Raw genomic sequence first — 17,065 nt, forward strand, 5'->3', positions numbered from 1 at the left:
AGCATTTCTTGGTGGTTTATGAGGAGAAATTGTTTTAGTTAGTGGTCATTGCTTGCATAGATATTCTGTTTCCACTGGTGAACAGGAAGATGCTGTTTGGATGGGTGGATCCAGCCCATGGGCCATGTTGGGTTACAGGGCTATAAGAATACCACTAATACATAACCACTTCATACTCTTTATTGTGGCATTCATTTGTACAAAAAGAGCAGAAACCTAAGAAGAAAGTATGCAGAGTAGTTACTACGTAAGAAATAGAAGAGAAAAATTACAGTCAATCAGATAATCAAAGTCAATCAGAAAATGTATTTTGAAAAATTCTGAGAAACAGTGATTACCAGAGTTCCTACTCTAAGATGCCTTACCTGCTACCTTACTTCTAACCACCTAAGAAAGATGCTGCTGCCCATGTTTTTATATTTTTATATATATACTATTTAATTTTTTTGTGAGGTCTTAGCCTCACAAAGCACTTAAGTGTTGTGCCATTTATACACATTACAGATAATTTTTGCTTAACTGCTAGTCTGAAGCTTTTTCCAATCCAATTTTCAATCTCTTTTGTAAGAAGAGTGAGAGAAGTCCTGAAAGGCAAATTTTCATTTGTACCTCAACATTTCACTAAAAAAAAGCCCTCTGGATTTGTAAATATGATCAAGGAAATCTTGGAGTATTTACTTTCCAAGCATTTAGCATTTTCAAGCTTTTTTTAAATTATGATTTACATAATCACACAAATGTAAGTATTATCATAAGTATTGTTTATACAGCTATCATTTACAAATTGGACTAGGTACCAACCACAATGCACTAAGAAGAATAAATTTTAGAGTTTTTGGACCCTTGGCCTAAAAAAGAGCCAATCTGTAAAAGCTTTCCAGAAAGCAGGACTGAACTAAAGCTTCCTCCAAGCCATTAAATGTGTCCATCTTAGGGAATTTTGTAACAGATTTTTCTAAAATTATGTCCTAAAAAGCTCCTTGGAAAACCTACTTTTTCCCTTCTTTATTAGCATTCATATATGTTTTATCCAAATATACTTAAAGAGATATCATTTTGTAAATGTAAATAGCTATTGCAAACTTTTATCAACACTGATTATCAGTGAAACACTTTTCTAACACCAGGATGTTATATCCACAGAGAAGGAAGAAGGAAGAAAGCATGTGACTGAACTGTTTAGTCAAAAACTGGAAGCACAACTAATGTAAAAATCTCAAAAATAATTTTAAACTCTTCTTCTCAGGCAAGCCTCAGGATTTTCTACAGCTCCCCTCACTACACCGTTCACAAAAATCCCTCTTCAGGGGCTTGGCTTTGCAAACAGGTAAAAGAAGATGAACCAGGTCACATTTAGCATCTCACAATGGTGCCAGTGTCTCTTTATATTTAAGCACTCAAGTACCACATCTAACTTCTCACAACTACAAGAGTTTATTTGCAAAGGCCAACAAATAGTACCTCTGTCAGTGGTACACATGGGACTGTGCCACTCATAAATGTTTGTGAGATGGACAAGTTGACATGTTTGCTTGAGAATAAGCATCATAATAATTACAAATATTCTCAGGGGAACAAAATATAAGCCACAGCAGTTGAACTGAGCGGCCTCTGCCCTGTTGTTCAGAAGTCTCTGGGGCAAAGCCAAATGAAGTATAATTAATATGCCTGGGAACCCATAAACAAACAAAAAGGGCAGGGTACTAAGTGGGATTTCATCGTCCTTTATATATAGGTTTATCTGAGTTGATAGCTAATAAATACCTCTGGAATTGCTTATCTGTTAAAAATTATTTCCCTTCTGGAGCAATATTTCTCTAGAGACAAGTTGTGCTATGTATGAAGCAGAAAAATCTTCTTAAAAACAGTGGTGCCAAAAAAATGTATTACCACAGACATATTTTAAGCTAAAGCCAGTGAAGATTTGTGGCAGAAGTTGCATGCATCTGAAGTGGAGGTGTCCTTTGTACTGAAGTCTTCCCAAGGGTGATTATAGCTTCAGTCAGTGTGGGGATCATGGGGACATACTAAACAGCAGAGTACCTCACACTCTGTGTTCATATCATCAGGGCTAGTGCACAGCTCAGCTCATTTACAACTCAGTGAAATATTCACCAAACCACAGCTGAACTGGAGCCTAACCAAGCCAAACTATAACTTTATTTCTTTTCCCCATGACCTTACACAACAGGCAAAGCTAGAAACAAGTAGGTGATAATTAGGAGTAGCTTTCTGTTTAAATGTCATTTAGCTCAGGAAAATCTGTCATTCCAGCCAGGTGAATAAGAGGTATATTGAATAACCAGTATGAGATTTCCCTAATTTTCCCTCTACAATTCCTTTCTCAAAACCTGCTGCGTTCCACACTCTTGGGAGAAGTTCTGCTACCAATTCAGTATCTCTTTCTAATGTAATGGGGATCCTGATCCCATTTGGAATTAGGCTGGCAAATCCCATTTTTGAAAAAGTCATAATACCAAACCAATGAAAGTGCCTGCAGTGCTAAATACCTACATTCTGTATGAAAATTCTATGCATAATTTTTTTTTAAAGTCTGATCAGATAGGCAAAGAGATCAAGATGAGCAAGCACTTCCTATCTGGTCTCTCACCTTGCATTTCAAAATAAGCCAGTCCACTTAAGAAAAAAGTAAAAACTAACAAAAACTAGTGAGTGAAAAAACAGCTGTTTTGTTTCAACTATGAAGTGTGGGCACTTGCCTTTATATCATAGCATTTAAGTAGCAGATTGGTAGTTATTACTATTGTCATGCTACTAATGTTTTACTTAAAACATTAACTGAATATGGGAAAATAGTAGAGCATCCTCTTATCCTTTTGACTGAAAATATTCTTATCCATTAAATAATTTTCCTGGCAGAAGATTTGCTTTTACAGTGTGAGCTAGTATCAAATACAAAAGAAAAATGCATTTAAGGTGAATGACAAGCATTGATGTGGCAGAGGGAAGAAATGTTGGAATAAAAGACAGCTGACTATGTTCTCCATTTTTAGTGTGCATAATTGTTCCAAATATGTCTTTGAAGTTTGAGATCAGGTGTTGGTTGGCCAACAAAAGGCCTTCTCACTACAAGTGAAACATAAAAGAATTTTATCTTTCAGCATTACTTTTTCCAAGTTTAATTAAACCTCATTAAGCTTAACTCCCCTGTGACTCAGCTCTGACAATAGTCAAACAAAAATACCATTATGTCAGCATCATGCAGAAGAAAATGAAGCACGATCAAAATTTCAGAACAAAGGAATAAGTGAGTTCACATTGTTGTATTTGCCAGAACTGGCCCTGCATCTATTGAGATTTGTATAATTACTGGTTTAGTGTCAGGCACATAAAGGAAACAAGCTGGTGGAGGACCAAAAACCACTGTGGGACTCTACCTATACTGCATGTCTGGACTGAAAAACTGAAAGCACATAAATGTACCATGACTGTGAGTAGAAGGTGAGATTGTTAGCATGCATGCTAAAATACTCCACCAAGCACTGCCCAAATCTCCCAACAGAATAGGAAAAATTAAATTTTCTACTCAAAGGCTATGGGCAAAGTAAATTTTCTTTATAGCAGCACTATTATAAAGTTACAGAGAAATGTTTTGTATCTGCACCTTCCCTTTTTAAATTAAACAATGGGTTTTTAATGCACTATATAAATACTGAAAGTATTGATATAAGTTTAAAGAATAAAAAAGATCTCAGAAAATTATGTGCAAAAGCAAAGAAAACAAAAGAAAAATCCTACAATAATGAACAACATTTTCAAAAACTACCAATGGGAAACAGTCAATTTACATTTAAAGTGTCTGAGTGTAAAGAGGGGATGTGGTAGCAAAGGCAGAATAAAGACTGCAGAATAATGAAAAGCATGTTTCTTTGTTCAAGCAGAAAGCCAAGGTCAGTCCCACATTTTGGGTATTCTGGAAGACATGTCTAGCTATGTAAAGCAGCAATTTTCCTAAGAAAATGTCTGAATGAATTATTTTTTCAGTGTTCATTCTGGATGCCTTAGTCAAAGAAGAAAGAGCAGCATCCTTCACACTACAGAGCACAATGCCATTTTAAGATGTTGCTGTACTGCTGCACAGAATGCTGATGACATCTGTGACCTTAAATTCAAAGGCCTGTTTCAGAAGAACAGGTTAGTTCATAGAATCATGAAATCATGGAAAGACTTCAAGATCATAGTGTCCAACTGCTAGCCTAGCACTATCAAGTCCACCACCACCACCAAGACATGTAGATGTGCTTCTTAGGGAGCACATCTACATGTCTTTTAAATATCTGCAGGTATGGTGATTCAACCACATCCCGGGCAGCCTGATCCAGTACTTAATAATCTTTTCCAGTGCTTAATAATCCTCCTCCCAGTGAAGAAACGTTTCCTTATGTCCTCTGGTACAACTTGAAACCATTTCCTCTCTCTTCCTATCCCTTCCTGCTTGGCAGAAGGTACTGACTCGCACCTTATTACTATCTTCTTTCAGATAGATGGTGTAAGGTAGCTGTAGGGAGTGATAAGGTTTCCCTCTGAGCCTCCATTTCTCCAGGCAAAACAAGTTCCCCCAGCTGCTCCTCACAGGATCTATGTTCCAGACCCTTCATGAGTTCCACTGCCCTTCTGTGAACGTGCTGCAGTACTTCAATGTCTTTCTCACGGGGAGGCACCCAGAACTGAACACAGGGTTTGAGGTGCAACCTCACCAATATTGAGTACAAGGAGGCAGTCTCTGCCCTAGTCCTGCTGGCCACACTGTTGCTTACACAGGCCAGGATGCCATTAGCCTTCTTGGCCACCTGAGCACGGCTCGCTCCTGTTCAGCCTCTGTTGACCAGCCCCCCAGCATCTTTTCTGTCAGGAAGCTCTTGCTCAAACCTGTAGTTCTGCTATTGTGTATGGTGTGGCACACAGGGTTATGACATATGGACCATCCTGAAGGAGCCTCAAGCTATCCTTCCTACATTCATTTCAGCAAACCCCTAATAAGCTTGCTGGACTTTGAGAATTTCTTTCTGTGGTATCCAGCTTTTCCCATGCATGACTTATTTCAGAACCAAGTTCCATCACCATTTTTCCTTTCACACACTCAGTAGCCTTGTACCATGCTCTGATTATTCAGGTGGGAAACTCTCCCAACTGGAACATTAAGACAATTTTGAGGCTATCAAAATTTTACTTCTGTCCTACAGATTGCAGCACTTACTTTCCAATTAATTTCCCCAGAAACCTTTTTAGCTGTAAACTGTGATGTATTCTTTAAGGAAAGTGTATTGTATGTCCTTTCCTTTGGCTTTCATACCTTCAGTAGAACAAAGAACACATACTTCATCCAAAATTTCCTCTTGTGAACTACTAATTGAGTATGTGAACATACTAATTGAATGTTTGTACACATACACCACAATTTCTTTACCATGAGGAATATAAACTGTCAAGTACCAAGTTACATCATTCAACATTTGCTGAAGTGCACTTCAAGAGAATTGCAACAATACTTTTTTCAAAAGAATTAAAGCTAATACCTTGTCTTTAAGTTCTGATATTTTCCTCTAATGTAGATACTTTGTATCAGTAAATAGACTAGCACAGGTCCAGCTGTGCTTAGATGTTATGCCAACATCACCAGACTCTGCAGAGAGGACTGTGTGAACACAGCAACACTGCTTCCAACTCTGAGACAGCTTTGTACAAGCACAAGGATTTTTTCATCCCACCAGTAGCCCTGATATCATACAAGGATTCAGATCTGCATGCAAAACCAGCTGCAGAATGTTTGCTTTCTCCATACTGATACCCTAATGCAAACAGGGAGGAAAATATGTCACACGGGACAAAAAGTTGATCCTGAAAACCTAGCTTGCACTTTTTCCAATGTTGATTGTGTTTATCTGTTTGACTCAAAATTCCCTAGGCACTGAATGCATCTGAGGAGAAAATCTACTCTGAGAAGCTTTTTGTCTATTTCCTGTTCAACTACAATGAAGAACCAAACCCATGGGAAGCATTTTTTCAGACTTCCACATAAGCCTTTAGCACACCTCCTACCTGTGACCAACCTTGACTCTTCAAATTTAAATGACTGAGATTTTACTGAAAATAATAAAGATTATGAGATTCTGGCCTTATAATTAAGATTATTTGCCAAATTCCCTTGCCTCAGATGAACAGGCTAACCACTGGGATAAATAATTAGGCTTTCAATTTGCTATGCTATTTACTCTTTTGTTCTTCCCGCAGAAGGACACTATGTCAGCAGGAAGGATCCTTGCGAACAAAAATATCCCATCAGTTGATAGTTTAACCATTATTCTGTAGAAAAGATCAGTGTATTTTTTAAAATGCTTTGATTGGAAAGAGGAAATTAACCCAGGCCTCCTACTTCTAAACCAAGTTTTGTTGTTTTGTTTTTTGGGTTTTTTTTTTTTCATTATAAGGCTATTCTAGAAATATTGAGTAATGCTTTCCCCTTTTTTTCTACAAAGAAACAGTAACCCCTTGCTCAGATGATTAAAATAACACATAAAGGTGACTACCTACAGTAGGAAGCTCAGGTTTGTGGATCCCAGGATGACAAACATGAACAAGCTTCAGGAAGATTCAGTCTACCCATTCTTCATTAGCTTTAGTAAATACCTAATGAGCTTGCTGGACTTTGAGAATCTCCTTCTTAAGTATCCAACTTTGCCCATGCATGACCTACTTCAGATCCAAATTTCTTAATATTTTCTTATATAGGTCCACTAGACCTATAGCATACTCTGACTAATCAGTGAGGAAGAAAGTCAAAGTTTTTGTTAATTTAGAGATGCAATTGTGTCACAGCATGTGAAGCTAGAGGTGATCACAGGCAGCAATCGGTATTGACAACAGTTAGAAAAAAAAGCACAGAAAAAGCGTGCACATAACTTGCCCCACATGATCTCCCAGCTTCTAACACCATGTGCCTGGGCCGTTTATTGAAATAGAGATGTTCTCAGTGTATTTAGTAATCTTCAGTGGATTCCTGTTCCAAGAAGCTGTCCAGCACCCTTTCAGTAAGGATACCTACTATACAACATAAATGAAAGTGTTATATAGTAACTGAAGTACATTCACATATTTTAAAGACCCCAGAAAGCCCTGCTTGACATGATATGCTCAAGTCAAAGCACAGCAGTCCAGTCTCCTAACTCTGGACCAAACAACACTACTCATACCTTCATTATCTTTAACCTGTGGAAATCTAGTGCAGATGTAATAAAAGTCAAGCGTGTAAGTAGTGGAGACTGTTTCACACAGTCCAAAAATAAAAGCACTTCTGCTGCTCTCTTCATCTCAAAGCTGTTTACTTTTACAGACACTTCTTGCATTTGTGGTCGTATTTGCTCCCTTTAGTCTACAGTGGTCTAGGGAATTAGCTATATATAAAACATACAGACCTCAACCAAAGTATTATGGTTTGACATGTTGGTTTGACATGTTGGTCTGTATTTCTGTATACAAAAGCCATCACCTTTTACTTTTTCTAGTATTTTTCTAAACTTCTTCCTTTAATACCAGAACTCAAGTAAAACTCAGCTGAAAGTTTCCATCCTTTCAGAGTCAGCTGTGCATTTACCATTTCATTGACATGGTTTGTACAAATAAACACAGGTCTTAAACCAGTATTCTGGTTTAAGAATACTGGTTTAAGACCAGTGTTTATTTGTACATTTGTATTATTTAAGACCAGTAACTTTAGGGAAGTCACTCTGATGCTTAGTATGGACACAAAATTCTACAACTTAAGCACACACTGCAGTCTATGTAGTTATCACTGTAGACAGACTATCAGAAAAGGTATTTGTTTAAGAGAGATGTTATTATCCTTGGTATTCTTCTGGAAGAAGCCTTCAAACTGAAAATATTATCCCTGTTTGTGAAACATCACTGGATGTGCCAAAGTAAAGAAGAATGAAATACACCCTTAAAAGTTAGCTGATCTGCTCTAGAAAAATATATACTAAATCCTATAAATCAATTCACAGTAATTTTCATGTGCTGGGGGTTTGGGATCTTTTTTCTATCAAATAAAACCTTAGAATTCCACAGTCTTTTAAAATATGCTTTCCTAGCAAACCAGCAGCATGACACAATAGTATCATTCATATCTGTCTGATACGTTTAGCTTAAGCCTCATATGCAACTGCCTTATTAAATTACCTGGTGTTTTCTGGTATTTTGCTTAGTTTTGCCATAGTAGAGAACCAATGCATCTTTCAGATTTGAAACTTGTTCTTCTTGTTTTTTTCTCTTTTTTAAGCTTTGCTGACTACAAGCCAGTGAGTGACATGAAACAGTTCAAACATTCAGACTAAAATTTTAAGAAACAAGTGCCTGAAAATTACATCTACATTTTCACTTGTGTGTTGAATTTCACTTTTCAAATGTCAAGAAGTGAAAGTTCTTATCTTTTATTTTTTCTTAGAACAACAAGATAAATCTAGGAAACTGATGGCTCCAGCACAAATACATTGTGTTTTCCTAGTCAAAGTAATAAAATACACAAGCTGTTTTTTCTTAAAACATATAAAAGTTTGAAGAATTATTATAGAAAAATAGTAGCTATACTTGGCAAACACTGCTTACATTATCTAGTAAGGACTTGAATATAACGTCTGTTTTCTTTAGATTAATACACATCTCAGCTATAAACTGATAACAGAAGCCATGAAATCCTCCAGCAATTTAGCTAGCAGAAGAAGCAGGGTACAAGCAAAGCAAACTTACAGGCTACCAGATAAGAAAATTTATAGCTGAACTATATCAATTACTGCAGGAAAACTTACTGATATATGTCACAAGGCCTCACATTTCCTGTTACACCTGACACCTCAGTTTGTAGTCCCACGTATACAGATGTGTTGAGGATACATGGTGATGCTAGGACACTCATGTTTACCTGGCTGCACTAAACCTGGGCTGTAAGGGTATTGTGATCCATTTGCAGCCTGTCTGCTAGCACAGCAATCAATCTCACAAGCAGAAAGGGAACACACATGACACACCTTTTACAATACGTATGCTTCTTGCACCCCCAAGACTCACGTATTTATTTTCCATTTTGCTCTATACTAGTAGGCACAAATTACTTTTCAGGTTTATGTGAATTCCTTGCTGACCGGACACAATAGGCTTTTGTGGTTTTCAGCCGTATGTCCCTTTCCATGACTCATTTTGTCTGTAAACTGCACGGCTCTCTCACTGCAAGACTGGTAGACGATATTTGCCTACACCCTGTACTCTGGCACACTGAGATGTTCTTAAAACAACGACTGTTGTTGGCAGCCAGACTCATGTGTGAACTTCCCCCCACCCCAATGCAGTGGCCAAAATGAACAGTGCCCTACACTAGACTCCAGGACCTCTTGAAGAACAGATGTCTCATGCAGAACTATCCTGGCTGCCCATAAAAGGCACCTCTTGGCCTGGTGTTTGCCTCCTGCAGGGAGGAGCACAACGTGTTTGGGTGTTATCCAAACACACGGAAAGTTGGTTAATGCCACTATTATCCCCACAGATGGGCATAACTCCGAGCTGATCACAGGCTGCATTTTGACATAGTTGCCAGCAGTAGTATGCCCAGCTGGGTGAGTCAAAAGGGTCTGTCAGTTTTGAGCTTTCATGCTTCTAGTTAAAGACATGCCCTGCTGCTAATCTTGCTCTTCCCAAACTGGATTAGATTTAAGACATTCAAATGCCTTTCCCATGGCTTCACAAAAGCGTTCCTTATCTCAGGCCTAAAACACCGGGCACAGTACTGCCAGGCCAGTATGTGGTCACAGCCCCTGGCCCACCTTTTTATTCTTGCTTCCCCACAGTATCTTGGCTGGATAAGTAGCTGGGATGAGCCTCACTCTTCTCTAGTGATCGGAACAGTAAGACATTTAGGCTAATACTTACATGGTTGTGTAAGGCAGCATAGACTTCTTGTTGGCAGTCAAATGCTAGGGATGAGTCACCTCCACAGCTGAATAAAAGGTGAGCTGTCAGGGGCTACCATGACAGCAAAATGCTAGGCACACTTATGCCTGTTAATCGCTATGCTGCTTAAAAATGGACTAAGGAGATGTTTGTGATTCAAACTCCTGCAGTGTCCAGTTGTCTGCCTGCCTTGCTTCAGGTCTCATTCTTCAGTCGTAACACTGCCACATGTCAACCTGACTTCTGACATCCAAGGCTGGTTCTGGCAGTCATTTCTGCCAGCCTCAGTGTCACCTGCTTGAAAAGCAGCTCCCAGCAGAAAGAAAACTCATGCCACTTCATGGTGCATATTGCTGGGAGACATAATTTTCTTTCTCTCTTAAATGTTATATACATTACTGCTATTTTTATGCATTACTGGGTTTTACCTTTCACCTGCCGCCACTACCTTTAGAGATGATTCATTAGTGAAAATCTCACAGAAGTAAAAGTCACTCTTGTTCCTGGCACATGGTAAAAACCACTGACTAGTCACAGAAACCCCAGCTTACCCCTACAACCCTCAATCCCAAACCACAATTCTAGGAGTGTGTCATGTTATGGCTGTTTCCAGCTCTATTATGGCCATTTCCAGCTGTATTCATGGATGGCTATTTCCCTGAAATGTTCATCTTTTCTGCAAAGCAGAGTTTCTCTGTAAATTCACATTAATGATATGTACATTAGGCAATTTTGTTGCTCTCAAACTATACTAGTTGCACTTCAAGTTAATTTCCACTAACACAAACCATTAAGTTCTTTCAAAATAAAATCAGCAAAACCTGAATCTAGTAATTATCCCTGGCAAAAAGCAGACAAAAAGCAAAAGATATATACACATTTTTCACTTGTGCCTACTACTGTCCTAGGTTGTTTGTTACATATTATTAAATTACTCCATGGGGAAACTGAACACAGACATAAGTAAAACCAGGATTTTATTTCCTTAGGACAGGTCATAAAAGGAAATTAGTAACAGAGTAATACAGAATCGCATGGGAGTTGAGATAAATACTTACAGAAAAACACAGCAAAAAAACCCTTAAATTTCCAGGTAGAATAATCAGTGTGTTCAAAAAAAAAAAAAAGCAAACAGCCAAGAAAACATGCTTTCACCTTTTCTAAGTATCAATAAACAAATACTGGGAACTATTTTTTGCATAATTAGTGAATGCTCTGCATTACAAACATCAGGTCCTCTGTTTGTGCCTATGCCCTATGAATGCCCACTATTCACTCATTTTATTTCATAAAGGGAAGGAAAACAGTTGAATTTTGATCTCTGACAGCTGCATACAAGTCATTTCAGGAGACATTGCGAGTACCCAGGAAACTGGAGTAGGGGCAAAAAAAGCTTCAGAGGATCCCAAAGGCTGTGTGCCGTTATTTCTGCAGAGCAGGGCTGCAGCATGCCCTTGCTCACACCATCAGTCAGACTAAGGGCATGTCAGAATGTCCTCCACCTTCCTCTCAGTTCATAAGCCCAGTTGTCTCAGCAGAGAAATCAGGGGATGGCAGTAGCACCCAGTGTATAAGCAAGTCTCAAAAAACTGTCACGGAACCTAGTTACATCCATATAGTCAAAAAAAGGTAACTTTATTTCCAGTGGTAATTGAATAGCACACAATTATTCTCTTTTGAGAACATTTAAGTAATGCATTGCTTTATTTTGATCAGCAAGTATGTAAACATTAACAGAAATATAACAATGGAGTCATTTTTTTCAGACCTAAAAACTGGAACTATAAATAATGAACAATCAAAACACCACAGTGTTAAAGACCAAGTACATATCAAGTACTGTTAAAACAATTTACTTGTTGCATGTTTCTATTTCTGTTTTGCAATTACAGTGTTTGTGTGCAAAAAAATATTCATGGTTCTTTCAAACACTGTTTTAGATCATAGTACGAAAAAATCACAATGAACCACAAGAAAGTACATTGCTTTACATAATGAGGCTCAATAAAATCTCTGATCTCCTTTCTCCAGAAAGGAGTCATAAATACTGTGAAATTCATTCCAAGAACAGGAAACTCTTTAGGTAGATTCACACATGCAGGAAACCTGTCTCTGATAAATGGTATGGGAAATAATACCTATTAGGAGAGGCCTGCTGTTAAGCTTTCTGCAACAGTTGAATGAATCTGCAGCTAACTAGTTTCCAGTTAATAAAAAATGTTCATTGCTTCTTCTCACATTAACACTTAACACCAGCCCCCAAGAAATCTAACACTTTCATTTTTGCAGGAGGGAGAGAAGACTACTACAGGTCCCATCCGTGCTCTTCTCTCCCTCCTGCAAAAACAAACAGAACCTGCTTCATATCCTGTTCCTTCTAAATAAAGATTTTGAAACAGATTGCTTGTGTCCATTTTTATTAATTAAGAGCTGGTTTTAGAGGTCATACCCTTCTCCCCCAAATGCTAATCCCCTGGGCTCTTATCACCTTGTTAAATGTTTAATGTTGTGAGCATACACTGGTGAAAGCTGGGTCAGGTCAGTGACCTCCCTGATGGATGAAGAGGCCAATATTGGAGATGTAATGTACATCCCCCAAAGGCTGAGGGGGAAGAGGAGGCAAAACAGCTGCTAATCTGCCATAGCAGAGTGACAGCACATTCTTCTGGCACATGTTCATCTTAATTTTTGCAATTCCTCTCTCTTTGTTTTCTTGTGTGTATATACATAATTTGCCAATTTAGTGTAGCCCAAGGAAACTAGTCAGCTCTAAGAAAATAATTAATCTCCCTTTGTCTATAGACACAAGCACAAATATGATCAGACTTTTGATTAATAAATGGGCAAAGAATTCACTGAAATATGGTCAGCACAACCTGGTTTTGACACTGAAAATGACAGAGGATCTTTAAAAGAGTGCAGTTATGCCAGTTTGCATGTTTAGTTTCAGGTGTTTTCCCTGCAGGAAATGAACACATGGAACCTAAGGCAAACCACAGAGAGATTTTCATTAGCTCAGAGAAACTCTCCTTGTCTTCAGACAACAATTCACTTTCATTAAAGAAACAGGCTTACTGAACAAAGCTATTTTCAGCCGTCTTTGACTGGGACATTGTATAGGAAAATAGGGATGAGCTGAAAAGAGTTTTATTGTAATTTAAATTATTCTGCTATTTCACATTTTCTGGCAGAGTGGAGAAAGTAATAATTGTGTGAGTTAAAAGCTGAGGATCCCATGCATTAAGGTTTAAGGATATCTGCAATTAAATTATCCAAAAACTCATACAAACATAAAACAAAAAGAGCATGTGAAGGTCTTAACACATGAACTTTAAGATTATTTTATTCTGACAAACAACACCATAAGAAAAATTTGTCCTCTTCTAACAAATAAACTTCTTTTTTTCCCCCCACAGTCCTGATCAACCAAAACAATGAGAATATGGGGATATGGTTGGTGGGAGAGACAAATCTCTATTTGTGATCTTGTATCTCACACAAATTGATTTTCCCTTTCACTTTTGAGTTTTCCCAGATCTCCTGTGAGAAGTTGTTTACTTTCTTTATGCCCTTTGCTCATTAAAGTCTCTCTGTGTCAGGAAGATGGCATGTCACCTTTATAAGACAGAAATTCAGAGAATAACTCGTCTGGGAAGGACTTCTGAAGGTCACCTGAACACATATCTGCTCAGGCCCATCACATTCAATTGAATTCTGAGTACTCTCAAGGATGGAGAGTCCACAGCCTCTCTGGGCAACATTTGCCAGTGTTTGATCACCTCACAAGGGGTTAAAACCCTCAACATTTGATCAGAATTTTGTGTCCCTGTTGTGACTTGTGTCTGTCTCCCTAACCCTCACACCTCAGTTAACACAAGAGAAAACAAAAACCCTTGGCCACATTTTGACTGAGACAAGGCAGCCAAAGGATGTTACAGCTGCAGAAGGAATGCTCTCATGAGGAACTTCTAGTCTGGGAAAACCTGCAGTGCCTTGTCTGAGGCCCATCTGAAGGTTATGGCTTCATATGCCTTCTCTTACTAGTTTCCCAGGGAGTTGTTTACTTTTTTTTTAATAGTCCAACTGCACCTCTTTCTCTGACCTTCTGAGAAAAAATGATTTGCAACCCTCCTGACACAATGAAATATGAAGCTACATTAACCAGAGGCAGCCACTGTATGATGATCACAACATTTACATTGGATTCTTTTTTTGACCCTAGTGTTCGCTTTGTCAAAGGTACATTAATTACTCAAAACTTGCATCATATAAGTCAGCATGAACATTCAGGTCAAGATAAAGCCTTGAGAATGTTTTCCTTCTTTTGTTTTGCAATATACTTTCATTCTTGGGAATTAGTCTACAACACATTGCAGGGCAAAGAGCTAAGCTGCAGAAATGCACAATAACAGTAGCAGAGTGCTTTATGGTAAGGGAAGCCTAAGGGAAGCCATATCTTAGGCACAAAGAACTCTACAACACTATTGTCAAATAGATCTTCAAGAAAACAATGAAAGTGATATTTTAGATTAAATCTGTGAGTCAGTGAGCAGTTTAAGCTTTGATTAGAAATTAAGTTGAAACATTAGTGTAAAAAAAGTTCTCCAGATTTCATGTTTGATCTTTCTTTCATATTGAAGATGTAGGTAGCAATGAGCATGTTTGGTTAAGAGACGACCATGTTTGGTACAACAGCTTCTTAATACAGAGTCGAGAGATTACTTGGACATGAAACCAATCATACCTTCATTCGCAAGAGCATGATAATGACTATGTAATCAGGTAATGTAACACAAGCTGACACCACTTTATTCGTGTGTTACATTCAGCTTCACTGAAAAACACCAGGGAGAGGTTTCACGTGCTGAAGCTCAGGGAGTCTCTAATCACAGCCAGTGTCTGTACCATTCCCATAGAACAGCCTATCATTAGTCTCCACATGCTTTAAAGGAGAAATCTCAGCCTCCGAAAGTACACCACCCCCTCTGCCATGTCCCTCTGGAAGCGCACTGCTATGAGGAGAACAGGGCCGGGGCCGGAGCAGCGGCGGGAGGCGAGCAGAGGGCTGAGGGGGAGCCCCATGGCGGCGGGAGGCGAGCACAGGGCTGAGGGGGAGCCCATGCGGCGGGAGGGGAGCAGAAGGCTGAGAGGGAGCCCCATGGCGGCGGGAGGCGAGCAGAGGGCTGAGGGGGAGCCCCATGGCGGCCTGCCAGGGCCCGAAGGCAGCCTGCGGGAGAGCTGCCGAGGGACTGAAATAGGGCAAGAGTTAAAGGATACAGTCTGAAAGAAGGTGGGTTCAGGTTACACAGCAGGAGGAAATTCTTTGTGAGGGTGATGAGGCACCTCCTCAGTCTACCTTCCCCTAATTTGAAGGTAGGTTGTTATTGACTATGCTAGCCCATAGAGGCCAAGGAAGGTGAGGCATTCCCTTACTCATAACTTTAACTTAGCAAGCAGGCTGTATGAGGAGAGAGAAGCACAGTTTACATTCTGCCAGAAAAGGAGGGAACCAAGAGACAGATGATTCAAGCCCAGTGTTACTATTGTTTAAGTCCCTGGTCACCAAATCTCTTTATTGTCCTTTACTTAAGAAAGCTTTCACTACAGTGCTCTAATATGTCATAAAAGTGAATTATTGCATGTAGCAGGAAAATGAGCTCAGCCTGGTATCATTGTAGGCAAGAGCTACTTTGTGAGGCAAAAAGGCCAGTGGGTCATTGCTGTGCTACACAGACACAGACTAGTAGAATAGTTAAGACTGGGAAAGACCTCTTAGATCAACAAGTCCAACCATTAACCAAGCATTGCCAGTTTCAGCACTTAACCGTGCACCATAACCCTAAGCACCATACCTGCATCAAAAAGTGATCAAAATCTTTGGGGACCATGATTCCACCACATTCCTGGGCAGCCTGTTTCCATGCCTGACCACCCTTTCCTGACAAAGATAAACACCAAGTATTTAAATGAAAGGAAGAAACTAGCAGGTGGAAAGAAAAGAGGAGTACAAAGTATCATGCAATAAAATGGAGTTTGAGAACTCAATGAAGCTGGCTAAGCACAATAGCAATTGCAGCCTGAGGTATAGCAAGCAAAATCAGTGATAATTTTACAGAAGGAGCCAGATTTATTCAGGAGAGTGTCACATTTACCTATGACAGAGGAACTGAACTTTAGGGCAAGGGAGAATTTTATCCAATCCTCTGTTCCCATGCGGTGCCCCTGGCTTAAAAAAAAAAAAAGGTACAAGTGTCCATTTGCAAAGGTATCCTCTACTGGGATGCTGCATTGTAAAAGAATGTTCTGCATGTGGGCTTTAATCTCGCTTCTTAAATACCATTACAGTGAACGTGACCCTTTGATATGAAGGCTTACTGGAACCCAGCATCTACGGTTTTTTCCCTCCTATCCACCTCCTATTAAGTTCTTTTTGGAAGAGCTCACTTATGTACTCAGGTACCTATCTGTAATCATAACCTGGCTTCCAATCTCATAAAAGAAAACTTTGCCATTATCAAGGCCTTTTGATAAGCTACAATATAAGAGGGCAAAGTAAATGGCAGCAGAGCCAGAACAAGCACTTCTTGTGAGTGACCTGTACTGCTACTGCCAACATGACAACATTTTGTACCAGCTAGTGCATTACTGAAACTAGTCCAAGTTCCCCAGTTGTTCTGAGAGAAATTTAAGTAGGAAAGCAGTACTTTAGGCATACTGTGAAGAAGGAAAATACTACACCAAGAAGCTTACAGCGTAAGAGGAAAGCCAGGGTTTTAAGTGTTGACAGTACATACTGTCTATCTGAAGGGCACTATCTGAAGGTCATGAAAGTGCAGGGTAGTGCAACCTATTCACAGAGAGGAGGAAAAGCATAAAAACAGAGACAGATCATGCACAATGAGTCGAAGTCATGCCACTGTTTTCTGATAGCCCATAAATACTATAAAAAGTATGCCAGATGTTTCTTGAAGAATCAACAGTTTTGTGAAACACATACACACTATGGTCTTTATTGGAGGAAATAGAGGGGGGATGCTGAGGGGCTGCAGCTACACCCTGCTGTTGTGTGGATCTGGAGCAGCCCCAGGTCTGACCCAGTGCTTCTCAC

The sequence above is a fragment of the Onychostruthus taczanowskii genome, unplaced genomic scaffold (assembly GCF_017590055.1).
Source record: "Onychostruthus taczanowskii isolate IOZ18803 unplaced genomic scaffold, ASM1759005v1 scaffold149, whole genome shotgun sequence".
Classification (NCBI taxonomy): Eukaryota; Metazoa; Chordata; class Aves; order Passeriformes; family Passeridae; genus Onychostruthus; species Onychostruthus taczanowskii.